General features: G+C 39.5%; 1 protein-coding gene across 1 annotated transcript in view; it reads left to right on the top strand.

The window, feature by feature from the left end:
* LOC135207289 (activating signal cointegrator 1 complex subunit 3-like) overlaps positions 1–22,435 on the top strand; it is a 669,776-nt gene that overhangs the window by 550,418 nt on the left and 96,923 nt on the right.

The raw sequence follows: 22,435 nt of genomic DNA, 5'->3' as shown, positions 1-22,435 counted from the left end.
AACAAGTGTAAACAGACTTTGTTAGTATGAAGAATTGCCGTTGATATAAAAAGATCAGTAGACTAAGTCTCATCTCTCCATTCATCTTCATTGTTTGTATTCTAATTCTTAGATAACTTTTGATAGATACCATCAGAACAATGTAATTTTAAGGAATTAAGTGATATTTATAGATTAAGTAACTTTCATTGGTTGTGCTGTGAAAAGCAGGTTGTAGTGAGTATGTCAGTCCTGAACCCCTTTGCTGTTTATCACAGTTATGAAGAAAGCTGCGAAAGACTGGAGAGAGCAAGGTACCTGGTGTTGACCATAGAATCAAAGGAAGAGGTAGCAGTCACTAAAAGATAGTGTGGAATTGAGGCAATAAGATATAAAATCAGTACAGGCAGCCAGCGGTTACTGTTGCCATCAGTTAGCGGCATTTCAGTTTTACAGAGCTTATTAAATATATTCATAACTGAGTTTTACATTCCGTAAGGATTATAGTGCCATTGTCTGGTTATCAGTTTCTTAGGCTAGGTGCCGAGACTGCCTCATAAAATGCAAACATAACAAATATGCAACTTTTCCCCTGCTCTTTTAAAAAGTTATCCTTTACTTTGCTTTATCTAGTAATACTGTATATAGTCTTGTATTACTATTTGTGTTATAAAATACAAAGAAACCAATCATGATTTGGTTTTGAAAAATCAGCTGAGGGCGTAGGTATGATTATTTTGTCGTATTTAAAGATTATTTTGCCGTATTTAACTCGATTCAGAGAGATTTTCTTTCTTCTATTTAGCGTAAATAAATCTTTACACTCTCTTCATATATGACAAGGTTATTTTTCTTTATATGAAGTGTTTTTAAGTTGAAAATTTACATAAATATGTGAACTAGACTTAGTTATTTTTTTCGTTAATAGATGGCACTGTTGTCTGGTTACTGTTGTCTGGTTATCGGCACATATTTCAGTACTTGCCAAAGTACCGAGAGACCCTCCTAAAATACAAACATAACAAATATGCATCGTTTCCTTGCCTCTTTTAAGAAGTTATGCGTTACTTCAGTGTACCCAATAATAGTATATGTAGTCTCATATTACTTTGTATATAATGTTATAAAAATACAAACAAAGCAATCTGTTTTGGTTTGGAAAAATCAGTTTAGGTCAGAGGCAGGGTTATTTCACCCTACCTGAAGGGTTATTTTGCCCTACCTAACTCAATTCAGAGCGATTTTCTTGCTTTTATTTAGCGTAAATAGGTTATTTTTCATTATATGAAGTGCATTTAAGGGGGCCGGCCGGAACCCCTATATATGGGGGGGTAGGGCGAAAAATGCAAAGTCATGAAAAAATTCATGGAGCTTCATATGGCAATTGAGAATACGTGTACGAAATATTCCGTCAAAATTCCTCTTACTTTCGTAGTTACGGGGTAATTAGTAAACAGAACTCAATGAGGCTAAAACATTCATCCTTACAAGAAAATGCAATGTTTCTTCTGTTATCGTAAATTTTGATAATTATTGTCAAAAAAATTGTGAGAAATGGCATCTGTAGAGATTCCGTGGGTCGCAGAGGGGAGTATCAAGTTCAACAATGATCAGTGCGAAGTCTCAGTGCGAACACAGACTTCAAGTAGTCTACACGTTCGAGTTTTACCTCTGACATTCGCTTGCTTTTACATATGTTTATCTATGTTTTGGCAGGAATTTCATCATGCCAATGAGCAAAAGACAAGGAAAACATCTCGCTAACATAAAGATGAAGAAAATTCGCTCTAATATGATTACAGAATATCATAACATATGCAATATTAGCGTAGTTAGTGAAGAGAGAGGGAGGGTTGCGTAGTAAGTAAACGCCCCCGTCTCGCCTGAAGCACACGTCACACTGTCCCCCAGGCTACGATCTTTGAGCAAAGGGATCTTAATTTATGATAAATAACAGTTTTGGTTTATTAATACCCAAAAAGGAATATGAAATTCATAATAATCATGACTTATTAAAAAGAGAGTACAACTTCGAATTTCACCTCATGACATTCTCTTACATTTACGTTTGTTTATTTTTGTTTCGTCAAGAATTTCATCATGCCAAAACGGAAAATACTAGGAAAACATCTAGCTAACATACAGAAGAAGAAAATTCGCTGTAATAAGCCGAGTTAGTGAAGGAGAGAGAGAGAGTTGCATAGGAAGGAGTGCTCCGTCTTGCCTGACGCAGTGCCCCAAGCTACGATATATGAGCAAAGGGATCATCATTTATGATTGAATTATGATAAATAAAATAGTTTTGGTTTATTAATATACAAAAAAGAAATATACATTCATAATAATCATTATTTATTAACATTGTCTTTATAAAAATGCGAAGAAAAACTTTGAACGCCCGTATCTCAAAACTATAGTTATTGACCTTCAAAATCTATCTTCTCACTTAGTTTTAAAGCTATAACATTGGAATTTGGTATATAATTCAGAAAGATGTTATAGAACAATCAAATGAAGCCCTTTTTTCCAATTTTTTTTATAAATTTTGTTTTCCTAATTTATAGGGTTTATTTTTTTACCATAATGAAAAATTCATACCTAGCAAAAAAATGACTTTTAGAAAAAAAAAACTCCTCATTTGATTGGAGGTCTACATCAGGTCTATATATGGTAGTAATCCCAGGTCTTAATATTAAATATCAAGGGAGGAGATAGAATTTGAAAAATTGTTATTTTTGGGATAAATCGCTCTGGCATCACAAAACCGAAGGTCAGAGGCAAAAATCATATGCGGTTTGGAGACGTCCCAAGCCACCTTATTAAGTGGTATGAATATCAAAGTCCTGACCTTAAAGAATGGATTAGCCGGCTGGCCCCCTTAAGTTGAAATATGACTGAAACATGTACATCTTGTTATGAACTCGATTGATATTTTTTTTCATAATAATACGATATTTACGTTTTTATCTGTTAGCGGCATAAAAACAACAATAAAATGTGTTCTTTCATGGGGGGTATTTTTTTATTAAGAAACTTTTTTCTCCACTATTATTTGCGGTCGAGTTTCATCATGTTACTGATGCACCATAATTTATAGTGATTAGCATTGTGAACATTGTTTTCTCAGCTTGAGCTACAAATGCAGCTTAAATTTAGCAGTACTGTACACCATATTTCTGTGCCGGTATTTTCTCCATAGCGAATAAATGTATAACGTAAAAATATATCAGTCCTATTCTACTTAATGTCATTTGTAACAAAGCTACAGTAATTTGTTACTATCGAACAATGGCTGAAATGCAAGCAAAACGTTGTTATCCAATTCAGTTCGGTTGTTGTAGCAAAACAACTGTTATTGTTCAGTTGTTTATGGGTGCAGTGCTTAAGCAACGATTATAACAGTACTAACAATACTTTTTCATTCTGATTTGCTTTTTTAGCTGATTTAACTATAAGTTATGATAAATAAAGAGATGGAGGAAATGTTAGCAGTCTCTCTCTCTCTCTCTCTCTCTCTCTCTCTCTCTCTCTCTCTCTCTCTCTCTCTCTCTCTCTCTCTCTCTCTCTCTCTCTCTCTCTCATACTAGGCCAAGTTCATTTAATCTGACATTAAAAATTTGTAGAACTACCAGGCAGACCATTGTAAATGATTAGGCAAATGAAATTCCACATTTTTATTTTAGAGTTATTACATATTAGGGCTAAATATCTGGCTGTGACACTGTCTATGGCAGTGTTGTCCAAACATTTTTGCCTATTGTACCCTTTATTACCTTCTCCTACTGTTATGTCCCCCCCCTCGCCCACCATGGCTGACCAAACTCAGTTTTATTTAGAATAATCATGCAAATAGTATATTAATTATGAAAAGACTGCATTATAGGAGTGTTGGTCAATAAATTTAAATTTAGCTCTGAATGGCCTTTGCTGCCCCAGTGCTTGGTGTTACACCTAAACTTTATATAACCAACCAACCAACCAACCAATAAATTCAAATTTATTACACAAATAAAAATGATGATTTAATAACAAAATGTTTGAAAATTACTTACACAACTTAAGGTGAGATGTGAGGTTGATGTTCACCGTAAGGGGGATTGTGAAGCTCGTAGACTTTTGAATTTCAGTTAGAGGCAAATTTCGCAGTGTCAGGCCCCCAGGGACGGAACCCTGCCATTAACTGGGGGCAGCCTGTTTAAGCAAAACAGATCTTATGGTGGTATTGGAAAGAGGTGGGGATGAATCCGGTATTGTGTACTAAGATGATGCTGAGATTTTTTATGGTAGAAATATTAAGGACAGGAGAGGTAGTACCATGTTTAGGTAGAAATGGAGGTCTTAGGTGAGGTTGAACATTAATGTCACCTAGACAAGTAGACTGGAAAGCAGATATTGAAAGGGCATTATAAAAAAGGAGATTATCAACTGCCTGGATGAGGTGGCAGAGAGATTGCTTGACTATTGCCTTACATACATGGAAATCTAGTCTCCTGTTATAAGAAGTAATTTTTTGTTTAGAAACCGACCCTAACTTACAACTGGTTATTTTGCATAGGAAATGTCTTAGGTGAAAATGGACCGAAGTGAAGACAGGAATGTTATAGCCTACGAAGCTGAGGCACACACGTCTGGACAACTGAGGGTCTCTATTGTATGCTGAGCAGACAATAGCTTTAGATAAACAAATGTTTGTCACTCTCAATTTACTGTATATGGAAAGATTAAATTTTTTTGGAAAATTTTTTACTAGTATTTGAGATACTAATCTGCTAGAATTTAGAATGCATTCACACAGCATGCAAACAACATTTTTTATTTAAATCTTAATTCCAAATACTAGGTACTATTAGCAAAGTACACATTTCCCACTTACAGGTAACGCTAGACCATGTTAGGTAGAGTGAGTTCCCTTGTCTCCTTTTAGGTATGTTCTCTTTAAGCTCAGACTGAAAAACCTAGTGTTTTCAGTTGTGTATGAAGGTACAGTTAAATTCATCATGTACTAGTGAATAATTATCAGTAGTCGATTGTTGTTATTGTGACGCTGGAAACTTGGTATTTGTCTTGGTATTTGTGATGCACAAGAACAACTTTGTGTCAGACCATAGGTAATGAACAAGACTTACATGACAGAAGTTTTTGTCAGGAAAATACAGTCAGATCAATACAACCAAAGCATTCTGAAAGTTTGACATAGACTGCAGTGAATGGAGAGTTGATGTTGACGTTCTTATTTTGATAAAGCTATGATCAACCAGTCATTGAGGTAAAGGCCGAGCTGAATTTCAGCTCAGTGTGGCCAAGCCATCACTGGAGCCAAATATCTTGTTAAAACTTGCAACGCTCTGATAGGCCAAAGTAAAAGATGTGAAATTCATGGAATTTTCCATCCCACACAAACTGGGTGGATGGGAACAGGGAAGTAGTCATCCTACAGATCCAGTTTTGTTGGTAACCAATTTGTTTTACAAAGTTACATGAATGATATTTTACTTAGTTTAATTATATATTAGATGTTAACAATTATTTTATTATTCAGTTTTTGATCGTTTAAAATTTTGATTTATTTGATGATCCCAGTATTTTAACCTTATTAGTTATGATCCCAGATGATCCCCCATACAGTCACCACTCGACTTATGACTGTTCGTATCTTGAATTATTCATAAGTTGGTTTTCAATGTAATTTAAAAAATACTGTATGCTCCACATCTATTTAAGTATGATATAAAGTCAGTACAGTACTGTGTGTTAATTCATCCTCAAACATAATACACTGTAAATAAGTGTTATATTTTACAGGTTGATTTTAATGTGAATGATATGTTCATAAATCCTAAATAAATTTTGATGATAGTACAGTTGTTTCTCGTTATTTGGAAACTGGTAGAGTAGGCTTGGGGTGATGGATGAAATATGTCAAGTTTACATTTCTGAGTTAACTTGTGAGTCATAGGTTACACTATTTTCACTACAGGCAGCCCACCGTTAATGGTGCAATTGCTTAGCAGCGAATCGGTTTTACGGCTGTCGTATAAAATATTAATTAAAAAAATAGGGCATTTTAAGGTATTTTTACGGCACAATTTTCAGTTAACAGCGCTGCTAACGCTGTTATGTCTAACGAGTACATACATTTGTAGAAATACCGTTCAGACCATAAAGGTTATGCAAATGATATTAACAAATTTTATGGAGAGTTATTACATAGGTATTAGGGTAAAATATATGCCTCTGACGCTGTTCTATGTAGAAAATATAGTTACATAAGTGCAAATTTAGCTGTGGATGTGTCAATTTATAAATTTTCATGCTTTTATGTTTAAAATGTGAATGAAAATGGAATACATATAGGGTAATTTTATATATGCGCAGAAATATGATGCAAAGGCAGCTTTTGAAACTGTCCTTCATGTTATCAAAGAGGATGTTTTTTTATGTTCTTTCTTGTGATCCGCCTCCTGCTGCTCTTCCGAAAATATCGAGTTAAAAAAGTGCAAATTTAGCGATCGATGTGTCGATTTTATAAATGTTCATGCTTTTATGTTTAAAATGTGTATGAAAATGTATTACGTATAGGGTATTTTTATTTCTGTACAGAAATATGATGCAAAGGCAGCTTTTGAAACTGCCCTTCACATTATCAAATACGATGTTTTTTCATGTTAGCTCTTGTAAGCTGCCGCCTACCGCTCTTCCAAAAATATAGAGTGAAAAAGAGTGCAAATTTAGTAATCGATGTGTCGATTTTATAAATGTTCATACTTTTATGTTTACAATGTGTATGAAAATATATTTCTGGGCTCAGCTTGTGTCGCTGCGCGAAATATCCTTTAATCTATTATTTCTAGGGTAAATGTACTAAACACATACCAGAGAATAAATAAATAAAGAAAAAGGTCAGTATAACTGACTCGCTCCACCCTCCAAGAGGGTGTCGGTATGAACACTATGGCGAGTGAGACCACTACCACGAGCCAAATGCCAATAGAATTCTCCCACTACAAAATCCCTCCAAGAGGAGAGCCGACCCACAGAGTGGGCAGCAACTACTACTACTACTCCATCCCATGCTGCCGACTGCTGCACCTCTGGTGGACATCCTTTTCAGTTAGCGCACACGATACACACGTGCCCTTTTTTACTCGGTGTTTTTTGTGCCCTTTTCTTTGGATTTTTTTACCATGGAGCGTGCAGCCATCGCAGCAGCTAAGTTAAGTACTCAGTGTTTATTGCTAGTTCGTTTTTTCCGGCCCTGAGCCCGTATTTGCCGTTTTTTAGTATAAATACGAATCTAGGTCGGAAGCATGGCAGCATGGTTCTGCCTCGTGGTGGGTTCGTTCTTGGTCACCCATACCACGAACATCCCCTTACTGATGTACGCTCTATTTTAATTATCCGCTTTGTTTAGGGTACGGTCTACACGGTTTGTCATGCATGCATGTCTTTTACCTTATGTAGGCTCCTTCCATCCAGACCTAGCCACGGCTCTTAGTATCGGCCTCGGCTAGCTTTGAGTGGTAGACTTGCCTTCGGGTTAGTCGTACACTCCTGGATTTTTTCTCCTACTATTTGTTGTTTTCTCTGTTTTATTATTATTATTCATTTGAATTATTTATATGATATTTGTTTAGGTTAGTTAGGCGTCTGGCTTGCTTAGCCTAGGTCATGGCCCATTGGCCTTTATGCTACGCTCATCAGTTCGGTTTGCTTCCCAATAGCATCTCTCTGATCAGTTGGTTTGTTTCTAGGCTTATTGTTGTCTTGTGTTTTGTTCTTACCGCCCCGTGGTCACTACGTGATCACGAGGCAGCCAGACGCCTGTCCAGTCACCTTCCCCCCCTCCCGCTCTTCTATAGAGTCGGGGGGGTGGGTCGGTCTGCCCATGCTCGCTCCGCATACCCGAGCCTGCCTCCCTTCTCTCCCCCCAGGCGGAGGGAGTAGAGGGACGGGACAGACCCAGACTGGTCTCGACCTCTCCGGCTTCTCGGTCCGGCCGGATGATAAGGTGTGGGGGGAACGGCCTTTCCCCCCTACCGTTTGCTACCCCGTCGCTCCGTTTCTAGCCTGAGTCTGTATGTCCTCTCGCTCTTTCCCACCTTACTAGGGCTCCTTTACCACCGGAGTCCTGGCATCCAGCGGAAAGGTGCTAGTCCACCCAGCAGGGTGGACCGGAACATACAGTTGGTCCCTTCTAACCACTCCGTCTCGCTGAGTTACAACACTCCGCCACGCACTGGACTTAGTCCGGTACGTTCGAGTTTTAGGTTTAAGATCTATTAGGTTAAACTATTAAGTTTATCTTAAGTACCTTAAACCATCCCCCCTCCCTTACCTGTCTCACCGGATCTCTCCGGGGTTATAGCCTATTCAGGCGATTAAGGGAGGGTTATGCCCAAATTTTTTCCGAGCTCCGGCATGCAACGGAGTTCTTCGTTCCTTTAGCCTGTAAGTTGAAGTTAAGTCTTTAAGATACTCATGTATCTTTTCACTTACAGACCACCAACTGTGAGCATCCGGGATGCGCCGCCACACTTCAGGACCCATGTGACACGAAGTTTGCCGGTCCCATGCTCCATGCGCAACTCTGCACGGGGACATCCAGGTCTGGTACCACGAGACGTGTACCATCTGTTACGATCTGGTGAGCCAGCTCTTAGACGGGGTAAGTATTCCAACTCCGGTAACTGGTCCTCATTTGTTATAGTGCTTAAGTTTTTACATTAATCACCTAACTTAAGGTAAAATTCAGGGGGTCTTATAGCCCCTATAATTTTAAGTTAAGCTTTAAGTTGGTTTTTAGTTTTAAGTTATTCTTAAATCTAATCAATACCCTCTCTTCCAGGCTCCGGCTGTGAGGGATTACCGCACTGGCAACCCTGCGGGCCTGGGTCGGCGGTTTCGAAGAACGCCGCCAAGGGTATGCCCTACATCCTTGAGAAGAGGTTGGCGGTACTAATCTTCCCCGGAGGCAAGGCGACAGGCTACGTCGACCCAGCAGAGGCGGCCCCGACTATCGCTTTCATCCAGCAACAGCTGGCTGCCTCGTTGACGGACCAAGGCCAGGACATCTCCTCGGAAGTCGCGACGCTTGACATTAATGTGGAACCTATGGTAGGTGTAGACGACCTGTTGGTCGAGGTAGGTACGTTGGACACCCAAGGGATACCCTTGGGTGCAACTGGTTCTTCTACTCCTGCAACCTCTCCATCCTTCCAAGGCTTTTACGGGTAATGAACTTTATACTTTCTCCTGACGCTTCAGTTTAGTAGACCCAAAGGTCAAGGGTCAAGCAGTGAAAACCTTGACGAAGACGTCGTCGTCGTCTAAGAAGACGGCTTCGGCGTCATCCTCTTCTCGTAAGTCTCCGGCTAGGAACCCCGGAGCAGAGAGATCTAAAGCTTCTGGGTCCGGCTCTAAGTCCTCGAGGAGTAGATCCTCCAGGGAGAGATCTCACACTCCAGCGGAGTCGTCAGTTCCGCTACCCTTGGTTCCAGTTCAGAGCCACCCTTCCACCTCCGCTACAGCTCCGGCTTTGGACTCCAACGCTGGTCTGTTACAACAAGTGGGCGATCTGGTTGGGTCTCTGAAAAACAGCATGGAACAAATGATCTCTCGGTTGTCTGATAGGATTACCTCTCAGGACAAACATTATAGCCGGACTGAGCCAAGCTCCTCTAGCCTCTCCTCCACCTTTCAGCACAGGCGAGCCCAACTTCCCCCGTATGACTCTCTACCTCCGTTCTCAATGAACAAACCCGTGGAGAGTAGCGTTCATACGCCCCCTTCCAAGACGGGCTCATCTCTATCCCGGAATGTGGAACTCGGAGGATTGAGGACTTCGAGTTTTCGTACCCGGAAGACCTTCAGCGTTCATCGGCTACGCCAGGCTCACCGCCGCAGCCATGACTCGGGATGATAAAGTACCAAAGGAGACAGTCCTCTATTCACGTGACCAGGCTCAAAGGAAATGGCTCAGGTGTCTAGAGGACATGGATTGTTCCAATACGAAAATCCAACCTTTTAAGAGTCCGTTTACGATCTTTACGATGGAAGAGAGTACCCCGCTCCCTTTCTTGACAAAGATCGCGACGACTACTATTCCAGCAGCCCAGAAGGGGGACTCCATGCCTCAACTGAAGGAAGCAGATCCTACATCTCCTTTACTTCCTTCAGCCGGTGAATTGTGGGAAGATTTACCTAACACCTTCTCAGCTGGCAAACTCAAACCAGACTGTGCTATGGAGCAGTTTGGTGAGAAGCTACCTAGGCTTCCAGATAGCCTTATTCAGGCAGAATTCGATGCCAAATCGCGGTTAGCCAGGTCTATTAATTCCATGGCTGTGACCGAGGTGGCTACCATTGCCTATGGGTCGGAACCGCTCTTCAAGCTTCTTACCAAATCTTTGACTCAAACGGTGCAGTCTGATATGTTTGAGTTCGCCACTGCTAGGACGAATTGTAGGAACATGTCCTACAAGAAGCAACAATTCGGCACGAGCCGAATAAGTTGCTTGCGTCAAGCATCTGGGGAGCAGACCCTCTTCCCAGAGGCGATGGTTAAGGAGGTTCAGTCAGAGGCTACGAGATTGAACCAGAGCCTTAAAGACCGTTGGGGTTCTTACGGCCAAGAGACGACAGGACCAAGCCGGTAAGGGTAAGGCTCAGAGGAAACCTAGACGTTTCCAGCCCTACCAGAAGAAGCAGCCACGCTTCTCTCAGCAAGTTCCGGCTGTTCCCTTAGTGCAAAACAGCAGGCCCAACCTTCCACCTCAAAGGCTCAGTCGCAGCCGATTTATGTTATCTCTCCTCAGCCTCAGCCCTCCACCTCTTACGCCCTCTCTCCAGCCTCTAACCAGGTCTTCGAGGGTCAAGCTTCACAGAAGTATGACCGCTCCAGGTAAGGGAGGCAGAGGTAAGCGATCCTTTCGTGGGAGAGGATCGGGAGGTCCCTTTAATAGGGGAAAACATTTCAGGGGAGGCCGAGGAGGCTACCAGAACCAATGAGGAACTTCAGGTAGGAGGGAGGCTGTTTCACTTTCGCCACCTGTGGAACTTCAGCAAGTGGGCTCAGAGCATTGTCTCAAAAGGCCTGGGTTGAGCTGGTTAGCGAGCCCACCCCCATCCAGACCTTTCCGCAACTTCCTTCCAAGGAATTGACGGAGTATGCGGAGGATCTCCTTCAGAAAGGAGCTATAGCGAGAGTCAACAGGTTAAAATTTCAAGGACGCTTGTTCAGCGTGCCAAAGAAAGGCTCACAAAAAAAGAAGGGTAATCTTAGACTTGTCCCGCTTAAACTTAGCCATTCGCTGCGACAAGTTCAAGATACTCACGATCTCGCAGGTGCGTTTACCTTACTTCCCGTCCGGGCCGGCCGCACCACCTCTATCGATCTTACAGACGCTTACTATCATATCCCTATTGCCAAGGACACTTCCGTCCTGTTATGTTGTGCTTCAAGATAGGAGACCAGACATTCTCCTTCAAGGTAGTTCCTTTCGGGCTCAACGTAGCACCCAGGGTGTTTACGAAGCTGGCGGAAGTAGTAGTTCAACAACTCAGATCGCAAGGGGTTATGGTAGTAGCGTATCTCGACGATTGGTTGATCTGGGCTTCAACAGTCGAGGAATGCAACAAAGCAACACTGAAAGTGATTCAGTTCCTGGAATATCTAGGCTTCAAGATAAACAGGACCAAGTCAAAGACTCACTCCAGAGTCAAACTTTCAGTGGCTAGGCATTCAATGGAATCTATCTCCCATACTCTATCGATTCCATCAACCAAGAGGAAGGAAATAGCAAAGTCAGTCCAAGCAATTTCTGAGTCACAAACTGGCGTGGGGCAAGAAGAACTCAGGAAAGGATCCTGGGTTCACTCCCAGTTTGCATCAGTGACGAACATCCTAATGAAAGCCAAACTGAAAGACCTAACCAGAATCTGGCGCTCACGAGCAAATATCAGGTCCAGGGACAAATTATCCTCAGTCCCTCTGATTCTAAAGAATCGACTCCGGCCGTGGGCGAAAGTCAAGAACTTGTCGGTGTCAGTGCCCCTTCAGTTTCCTCCACCAGGGATCACCATCCACACAGACGCGTCTTTAAGCGGTTGGGGAGGATATTCCCAGTTCAAGAAGGTTCAAGGAACGTGGTCACCTCAGTTCCGTCAGTTCCATATAAACGTACTGGAAGCAATGGCAGTGTTCTTGACTCTAAAAAGGTTTACGTCCGCCAAAGTACTCCCACATAAAGCTAGTCCTGGACAGCGCAGTGGTAGTACATTGTATAAACAGAGGAGGCTCCAAGTCACGTCATCTAAATCATGTCATGGTAGCCATCTTCTCCCTGGCGGACAAGTTCAGTTGGCATCTCTCCTCCACTCATATAGCTGGAGTGAGAAACGTCATAGCAGATGCTCTATCCCGATCAGTACCTCTAGAGTCGGAATGGTCACTGGACAACAGTTCGTTCCAATGGATCCTTCAGAGAGTTCCAGGTCTACAGGTGGATCTCTTCGCATCTCAAGCGAACCACAAACTCCCGTGTTATGTGGCCCCCAACCTGGACCCTCTGGCCTATGCCACGGACACCCTGGCTCTAGACTGGAACAACTGGGAGAAGATTTATGTCTTTCCTCCAGTGAATCTTCTCATGAAAGTGTTAAACAAACTCAGGACATTCAAGGGTCAAGTGGCTCTAGTAGCCCCAGACTGGCCGAAGAGCAATTGGTACCCTCTAATTCTGGAACTGGGTCTTCGCCCTCTTTTTGATCCCCATCCCAGGCTCTCCCAGTCAGTACAAACGAAGACTGTGTTCGCTTCCTCAGGGATTCTCAAAACCCTAACTTTATGGATTTCATGAAGTTTGCAGCGAAAAGGGATGCGAATATTGACCCTCAGAATATTCTCTTCTTAGAATCCGATAAAAGAGATTTAACTTTGAGACAGTATGATGCTGCTGTCAAAAAGTTAGCAACCTTCCTGAGAGAATCAGATATTAGATCATGACAATCAATTCAGCTATATCCTTTTTCAGATCCTTATTTGAAAAAGGCTTAGCAGCTAGCACAATTACGACAAACAAGTCAGCCTTGAAAAAGATTTTTCAATTTGGGTTCAACATAGACTTGACAGATTCCTACTTCTCGTCTATTCCCAAGGCATGTGCTAGACTTAGACCTTCTGTAAGGCCTACGTCAGTATCATGGTTCTTAAACGATGTTCTAAAAGCTGGCTTCAGAAACCAATAATGACACATGCTCGTTTATAATGCTCTTAAGAAAAACCCTATTTTTATTAAGCTTGGCCTCAGGAGCTAGAATTTCAGAACTGTCGGCTTTATCCAGAGATCCGGATCATATTCAGTTCCTTCCCACAGGGAAGTGCTACTTTCTCCGGAACGTAGCTTTATAGCTAAGAATGAAGATCCTTTGATGAGGTGGGAACCATGGAAGGTACTACCCCTTCCACAAGATGTATCTCTTTGCCCAGTTTCAGCCTTACGAGCCTTTCTGTCTAGGACCTCCTCATCCTCATCGGGTCCTCTCTTTAAGAGAGAAAAAGGTGGCACTTTATCTATTAAAGGCATCAGGCAACAAATCCTGTACTTTATTAAACAAGCCAATCCTGACTCTTTCCCAAAAGCACATGATGTCAGGGCAGTAGCCACCTCAATTAACTATTTCCAACATATGAACTTCGATGAGTTGAAAAAGTATACTGGATGGAAATCGCCGACAGTGTTCAACGTCATTACTTAAAGTCCTTGGAAGCTCTGAAATTTTCAGCAGTAGCAGCGGGTAACATAGTTTCCCCTGACTCTAACTAATCTTTAGTAGAAGATCCAGTCCTCTTTCTACCTGCCTCACCCAACAGTTCGTCTATTCCTGCCTTGTTCATTTACGGTCACCTTGTGTCTTAGCTGCTTTTATGATGATGTGGTGGGTGTCCCTTATTTTTTTGCTAGGGACACTCACAATTGATTATGGATATTGATCTCATGGATGTCATCCCCTTATTTTTATGCTAGGGGATACATCTTATTTGTAATGGTTACGGGTTTTGTATATTAAGTCATATACATTCCTTTATATATTATTATTGTTGAGTTTGTTTTGTTCAACTTATTATGTTAATTGCTCTGGAATTTTGATACATAGCTTTACACAGATACCATTTTGTACATATATGCCATTTTACCTCTGTATATATGTAAATTACCTTAAGTTAAGAAATATTATTAGAATTAAGTGTAATTTAAGCAATATTTCTATTTTGTATCACTGTGTATATGTATCCTTATTAGCAATTATATTCTTTTACTTTTATTTTACCTTTTATTTGAGACCTACTTTTATTTTGTTGATTTTGTTTACAATCTTGTGCTATTTCTCTGGTACGATTTCGCGCAGCGACACGAGCTGAGCCCAGAAAAGGGATTTTGACGTAAGGAAAAATCTATTTCTGGGCGATTGGCTCGTGTCGCCAGCGAAATCCCGCCCTACCCATCCCATCGCCCAAGATTGTCTGCTAACTTCAGGATGGCCACCAGGAGGCGCAGCAGTCGGCAGCATGGGATGGAGTAGTAGTAGTAGTTGCTGCCCACTCTGTGGGTCGGCTCTCCTCTTGGGGGGATTTTGTAGTGGGAGAATTCTATTGGCATTTGGCTCGTGGTAGTGGTCTCACTCGCCATAGTGTTCATACCGACACCCTCTTGGAGGGTGAGCGAGTCAGTTTATTACTGACCTTTTTCTTTATTTATTTATTCTCTGGTATGTGTTAGTACATTTACCCTAGAAATAATAGATTAAAGGACTATTTCGGCTGGCGACACGAGCCAATCGCCCAAAAGAAATTAGATTTTTCCTTACGTCAAAATCCCTTTATGTATAGGTTATTTTTATTTTTGTACATAATATGATACAAATTAAGGCAGCTTTTGTAACTACCCTCCACGTTGTCAGAGGATGTTTTTTCATGCTCGTTCTTGTCCGCCACCGTTCCAAAAAATGCATGGTGTTATTTTATTAATTTGGGAGCTAATTATAACTCGTTTTGTTAATGAAACTTCAGCTTTTTATTATGAGTTTTCATGCATTTATGTTTAAAATGTGTCTGAAAAATGTATTACAGGGTATTTATTTTATTTTTGTACATAAATATTATACAGTGGAAGTACGCATGTCCATTTGAAGTCTTTTAAGGGGGCCGACCGGAACCCCTATAGTATATGGTGGTATAGGGCGAAAAATGCAGTCATGAAAAAATTCATGGAGCTTCATATGGCAATTGAGAATAAGTATATGAAATATTTTTTCAAAATTCCTCTTACTTTCGTAGTTACTGGGTAATTAGTTAACGTAACTCAATAAGCCTAAAACATTGATCCGTACAAGAAAATGCAATATTTCTTCTATTATTGTAAATTTTGATAATTATTGTCAAAGAAATTGGGAGAAATGGCATCTGTAGACATTTCCTAAGTCGAGAAGGGAGACTTCAGCTCAGCTACCAAGTCCAGTCATGATTCAGTGCAATCACAAACTTCAAGTAGATTAAACGTTCGATTTCACCTCTTGACATTCGCTTGCTTTTACGTATGTTTATGTATGTTTCGGCAAGAATTTCATCATGCCAGTGAGGAAAAGACAAGGAAAACATCTCGCTAACATACAGACGAAGAAAAATCGCTCAAGTATTATTACAGAATATCATAATATACGCATAGTTAGTGAAGAGAGAGGGGAGGGTTGCGTAGTAAGGGTTGCGTAGTAACGCCCCCGTCTTGCCTGACAGCACATGTCACACTGTGCCCAAGGCTACGATCTTTGAGCAAAGAGATCATCATTTTTGATAAATAACAAAGTTTTGGTTTTTAATACCCAAAATGGAATATGAAATTCATAATAATCATGATTTATTAAATTGTCTTTGTAAAAAGAGAGTACACCTTCGAGTTTCACCTCTGACATTCTCTTGCATTTACGTTTGTTTATCTTTGTTTCGGCAAGAATTTCATCATGCCAAAGAGGAAAATACAAGGAAAACATCTCGCTAACATACAGAAGAAGAAAATTCGCTGTAATAAGCTGAGTTAGTGAAGGGGAGAGAGAGAATTGCGTAGGAAGGAGTGCCCCATCTTGCCTCAAGCAGTGCCCCAGGCTACGATATATGAGCAAAGGGATCATCATTTATGATTAAATTATGATAAATAAAATAGTTTTGGTTTATTAATACACAAAAAAGAAATATACATTCATAATAATCATTATTTATTAACATTGTCTTTATAGAAATACGAAGGAAAACTTTGAACGCCCGTATCTCAAATCTATACTTATTGACCTTCAAAATCTATTTTCTCACTTAGTTTTAAAGCTATAACATTGGAATTTGGTATATAACTCAGAAAGACATTATAGAACAATCAAATAGAGCCCTTTTTTCCCTTGTTTTTTTTTTTTTTTTTTTTTTTTTTTTTTTTTTCTCCTCCTGATTGATAGGGTTTATTTTTTTACCATAATGAAAAATTCATATCTAGCAAAAAAATGACTTTTAGAAAAAAAAACTCTCCATTCGATTGGGGGTCTACATCAGGTCTATATATGGTAGTAATCCCAGGTCTTAATATTAAATATCAAGGGAGGAGAGAGAATTTGAAAAATGGTTATTTTTGGGATAAATCGCCCTGGCGTCACAAAACCGAAGGTCAGAGGCGAAAATCATATGCGGTTTTGAGATATCCCAAGTCACCTTATTACGTGGTATGAATATCAAAGTCCTGTCCTTAAAAATTGGCATTAGCCGGCCGGCCCCCTTAACAGCTCTTCACATGATGAAGACAATAGGTTGTTTATTCGCGCCCGAATAATAAAATTTTAATTTATATAATTGAATCACATTTTTATAACAGATTATATTTACAATTGTTGCATAAGTTGATTTTAAAAGACAAAACTTGCATATACATTCAATTTTGCAACACTGCAATTTGTTTTTCCTTGGGATAGAAGTACAAAATATAAGTGTGCAACTCGGTCGATTTTTTGCTTTGTTACTCGAGCAAAAAATTGAGGTATGACCGTATGAACTCGAGATGCCACTGCTACATAGATGGCATAGTGACCAAAATTAAGATAAGCACGGAAGAAAAAGTAAATATGCATCTTTTCCATTAATCTTTCAAAAATTGATACATTACTTCACTGTATCCAATAATATTGTATGTATTCTCGTATTATTATACTATAAAATACTATGGCAAATCTAAGCCAGTATTCTGTGGAGCATCCAATATTTTGGTTTGAAATCAGCTGATGGCAAATACGACTTTGTTTTGCCATATTTGACGCAATTTTGAGCAAATTTTCTTGCTTCTAGTTAGCATAAACAAATACTTATCTAGATACTTGACTTATATGAGACAAGGTTATTTTTCCTTATACAACATGTTTTTAGGTGGAAATATGACCTGAATATGTCTTGTTGTGATTGTGAACTAATTTTTTTTTTTTTTCGTTAACAGATTACGTTGGCGGCATGTTTATTGAGTAAGAAAATTACGTGATTCCATTCGCAATTATCCTTTGTATCATCGTAATACGAACTTTACATTATTTATCTTATATTGGCATGAAACCAGCAGTAAAATGTTCTTTCAAGCACAGTAGTTTCTATTAAAATGATTTTATCTCAATTTTATGTATGGTTGTGTTTGATGGCATACGTTTACTGGAGTTCTATCCTTGTTGCCAATGCACAATAATGGTCATTAGCAGCTTGAACAGTTTTCTCAGCTTCAGTTATAACTAGGTTTAAATTTAACAGTATATTTCCTTATTGATTTTTTATCTATATTGATTTTTATATATAGCAAATAAAGTTATCACATTAAGATATCTCAGTTCTATTCTACTTAACGTTATTTATAACAACTACAGTAATAGTGTACTATAGCTCGATGATTGAAATACAAGCCAAACGGATGTTATCCAATTCGGTTGTACTTAGAAAAAAAATGAAGTTGTTTCTTGTTTGGTTGTTCGTGGCTGTGTACACATTTACACTACGAGTATAACATTAAGGGGATCGAAAAAGAAACCCACAAATTCAATTTGTAACTTGTTTACTTCTAAGTATTTACATTTAGTTTTACTCCACACTCGAGTACTTTCAGGCCCTTCTGTGGCCCATTCTCAAGAGATGTTTGGGATGTTAGCCTGGGTCAAGGCCCAGCAGTCTTCTGGAACTTCTTCTCGTTGTGCTGTCATTTATGCGATGGCTGTTCTGGTTTTCTTGAGAGTTGCCAATCCCCTCTTGTCGCTCTGATATCCTGAGCTGATGGTCAATGGGATTCACCCTTGTGGTAAGGGTGTGGTCACCAAAAGTCTGTTGGGCAGGAAACCTTATCTCCAGGTCAGCAGGGTCAATCTTAGCTTCTTTTAATATCAAAGCTCGGCTTATAGGATCTTCTGAGGTAAAACCTTTGTTTCCTTCAATTACTTTAATCTCTCTGATAAGTGCACCTTCTACTACCCTCCTGTGACTAATTTTGTTGCTTTTGTATATAAGCCTACTGTTTTTGAAATCCATCCTATGGTCATTTTCCCAACAATGTCTAGCTATAGCACTCCCCTGAGAGTTAAGCTGTACTGCCCTTCTATGTTCTTGGACTCTAGTCCTTATTCCCCTACCTGATTCCCCCACATATCTGTCTCCACAATTATTGCAATTGATTATGTATACCCCCGCTACATCATCTGTATTACTGTCGTCTCCTTCCAATTTATTTTTACATACTTTGTTTTTTAAGGTATTATCAAAGGTATATACAAATTTATATTGACTTTCTTTCATTATAAATTGGAAGGAGACGACAGTAATACAGATGATGTAGCGGGGGTATACATAATCAATTGCAATAATTGTGGAGACAGATATGTGGGGGAATCAGGTAGGGGAATAAGGACTAGAGTCCAAGAACATAGAAGGGCAGTACAGCTTAACTCTCAGGGGAGTGCTATAGCTAGACATTGTTGGGAAAATGACCATAGGATGGATTTCAAAAAACAGTAGGCTTATATACAAAAGCAACAAAATTAGTCACAGGAGGGTAGTAGAAGGTGCACTTATCAGAGAGATTAAAGTAATTGAAGGAAACAAAGGTTTTACCTCAGAAGATCCTATAAGCCGAGCTTTGATATTAAAAGAAGCTAAGATTGACCCTGCTGACCTGGAGATTAGGTTTCCTGCCCAACAGACTTTCGGTGACCACACCCTTACCACAAGGGTGAATCCCATTGACCATCAGCTCAGGATATCAGAGCGACAAGAGGGGATTGGCAACTCTCAAGAAAACCCAGAACAGCCATCGCATAAATGACAGCACAACGAGAAGAAGTTCCAGAAGACTGCTGGGCCTTGACCCAGGCTAACATCCCAAACATCTCTTGAGAATGGGCCACAGAAGGGCCTGAAAGTACTCGAGTGTGGAGTAAAACTAAATGTAAATACTTAGAAGTAAACAAGTTACAAATTGAATTTGTGGGTTTCTTTTTCAATCTTCAGAAGAAAACTGAAAGGGGATCGGCTGGTTTCAGACTTTTTTAACGACAGGTTGTTGATATATAGGGGGTTTGTTAAAGGATATTGTGTGGAACTTCTGGGGAAAAAAGTTTTGTTCAGTGACCTTAGGTTTTGTGACGCCAGAGCATTTTTCGGCCAAAAATGGCCATTTTCAAAATGCATCTCCTCCTTTGCTTTTTGGTTATAAGGGATGAGATTTGAACCACTTATAAAACACATATGGACCTTCGATATAAAGCTGAGGATTTTTTATTTTTCAATTATTTTTCGAGATATGAATTTTTTTTTATGAAATTTTCCCGGAAAAATTACAGGAAAAAAATTGCCAAAAATCAGAAACTCAAAATATTAAAAGTCCCCGGCTTTTTTTTTTTTAATCTACCATGTTTCCCCATATTATATATGAGATTTTATTTAGATTGGTCCAATACTAAGGGAGGAGATACATTTTGAAGGTGAAAAACTTATGTTTTGAGAAACGGGCCTTCAAAGTTTTAGGTACATAAAAAAAGTTAAAAGACTGTGTTACCATTAATTTTATGATTTTAGTTTTTATTTTTGAGTATTAATGCAAAATTATTATGAATAGGAATATTAATTAATTGATTATCTTTGTGCCTAAGACACATTATTATAAATTTTAGGCTCTTGGTCCTCCCTAGATACTCTAGGGTATCATAGTTGCCTACACTACTCATTGTCGCCAGGTTATGTGGTTATTTAAAATCCTCCAGCTTCATATTCTTGAATTTTCTTGTGTATTTTCTTTCTTTCTGGGAATTTCTTCTTTCTGGCACTCAATCTTCTTCTTTCTTTATCTTGAAGTTCTAGGCTTCGTTGAAGAGCAGATATCTAAGATGGCGTGAATACTTGCTATTTCCCATTGGTTTTATGCCAAGAGTTCCTTGTAATCTCTTCAGTCCTGCGAATCCATAATCTTCCAACAAAGAATGATAGATTACTGCCACATTAGTTTTGTAAATTGGAGCCTTCCTTCCTTCTGTAGAAATCGGTGGGCATTTTGCTGGTTCTGAAATAATTTTCCCTCTGCATTTAGGACATATCTTTTTTACTAGTGTCTCAAATCCATCCCTTGCCAAATGGATCCTCGGAATTACTTTGCATCCACAATTCGGTATTCGTGATTCAAGTAATTTTTCAAGTCTTGCTTCACTTATTATTATCATTTTATTTTCACTATCGTTGATAATATCAGCCTCCGATCTACTGCTTTCTTCTTCTAAAATATCTTTGCCCTTTAGCAGTGATGAACGAATAAAGAGACGATTAGGGGTGGATGTGGTTGGTCTCTGGTCGGCAGAGATCATAGCGTGCGCCATTTGCTGCGCGGCCTCTCTCTCTCTCGTCATCGCTTTATTCCCCTCTATGGCACTAGTTTCTTGAATTCTCTGTTCTACTTCTTCGATGGGCATATCCAATTGGCTTTTCTGCATTCTAGAGGCATGAAGTGAAGTCTTGGACCTTTTAGGCATGGTGAAAAACTAAAAACACTGCAGAAAAACACAGAGTTCAGTCAAGGCTAGCGAGCGTGAAAAATGCGACCTTATAATGAGCAAGTTTTATAGGCAACTGTTGAACAGTGGCCACACGCTGAGCCTCATGACTCATGATGCGTGCTTTGTCTTGTCTAGGAATAACTAAGAAGGTGCCAATTAGGCTATTATTGACATTATATATTTCATTTCAAAGGAAGTTTTCGTAACATATATCACAAAAACTATACCAGACTCAATCATTCGTGCTACTGGTGTTTTGTGGGTATAAAGTTATTGTTACATTTCAGGCCATAACTAGAAAAGTAAGGCGAATTTTAGCATAATACTTTGTGGACACATTCTTGAATGCTCTTCGAAGCCATAGAATTTTTTTCACCAAATCGAATATGTTTCATATTTTTTGGGTTTTTTAGGCAGCCGATTCCCTTAAAACCATACTTTCATCATTCTCTTTTGCTGTTTTTTAACTTACGTAACTAGAAGATGGGATAAATTTAGGCTATTGGAATTTGGTCTCTCATAAAATCAGATTATCGTAAGATGAATTATCGTAACTTGAACACTACAACTACCTGTACACTGTATAAAACCTTATTATATCTTTGCATACTCTAGACACCCAAAGGATTAAAGCTAGGCTTTTTTTTCACTTTACAGTGTTTATAATACTATAATGTACTGTACAGTAAATACTATAGTGCTATACTGCATAAATATAATTTTACTTATTGCGGGATTACGGGGCTGTTTGACTGGTCTAGAATTTCGAAAGAAGGTGTGCGGCGGCCGTAGGCTTTAAAATTGCTTAGCGTCGAAAATCACTTAGTGTCGGCGGCCAGGAACGGAACCCCTGCTGCTAACCGAGGGCCGCCTGTACTTTTAACCCATGCAGTATTACATAGAGTTAAATTGAATGTTGAAAGGTAAAAAGAAGAAGAAAAAATTTACATACATGCAACAATCAAATTGTAATATTTTCTCCATGTTTTCTCGGTAATAAGTTGGACTTTGAGAGTCCTAGTGCCCTCATGGCACCCTGTAAATATGTGGAGTAATTAACTTATAAGTATATTCCCTTTAAATTTGATCCTTGAGTTTTCCTTATATTTTCCCTTGAAATCTAATTTTGGCCCTAAGCTGTAAATTCTGAACATGAACTGGACCTCATCCCAGCTTCCTTTTGATTAAGTTTGATGCATTTAACACCTGTGCAAAGAAAAGAGACCCAGATTCATGTTACTCTGCAGGTCTTAAATTCACTAACGGCAGCACTTGTTGTAGGCATTTTCTCACTGAGATCAGCACGCGCAACCTCCTCCAACACTTTGCTACAAGTTCTTTCTTAAATTCTATGGTGTTT

Source organism: Macrobrachium nipponense, chromosome 32, assembly GCF_015104395.2.
Source record: "Macrobrachium nipponense isolate FS-2020 chromosome 32, ASM1510439v2, whole genome shotgun sequence".
Taxonomy (NCBI): Eukaryota; Metazoa; Arthropoda; class Malacostraca; order Decapoda; family Palaemonidae; genus Macrobrachium; species Macrobrachium nipponense.
The sequence above is the reverse complement of the archived record's forward strand: the minus strand, read 5'-3'. Positions and strand labels throughout refer to the sequence as shown.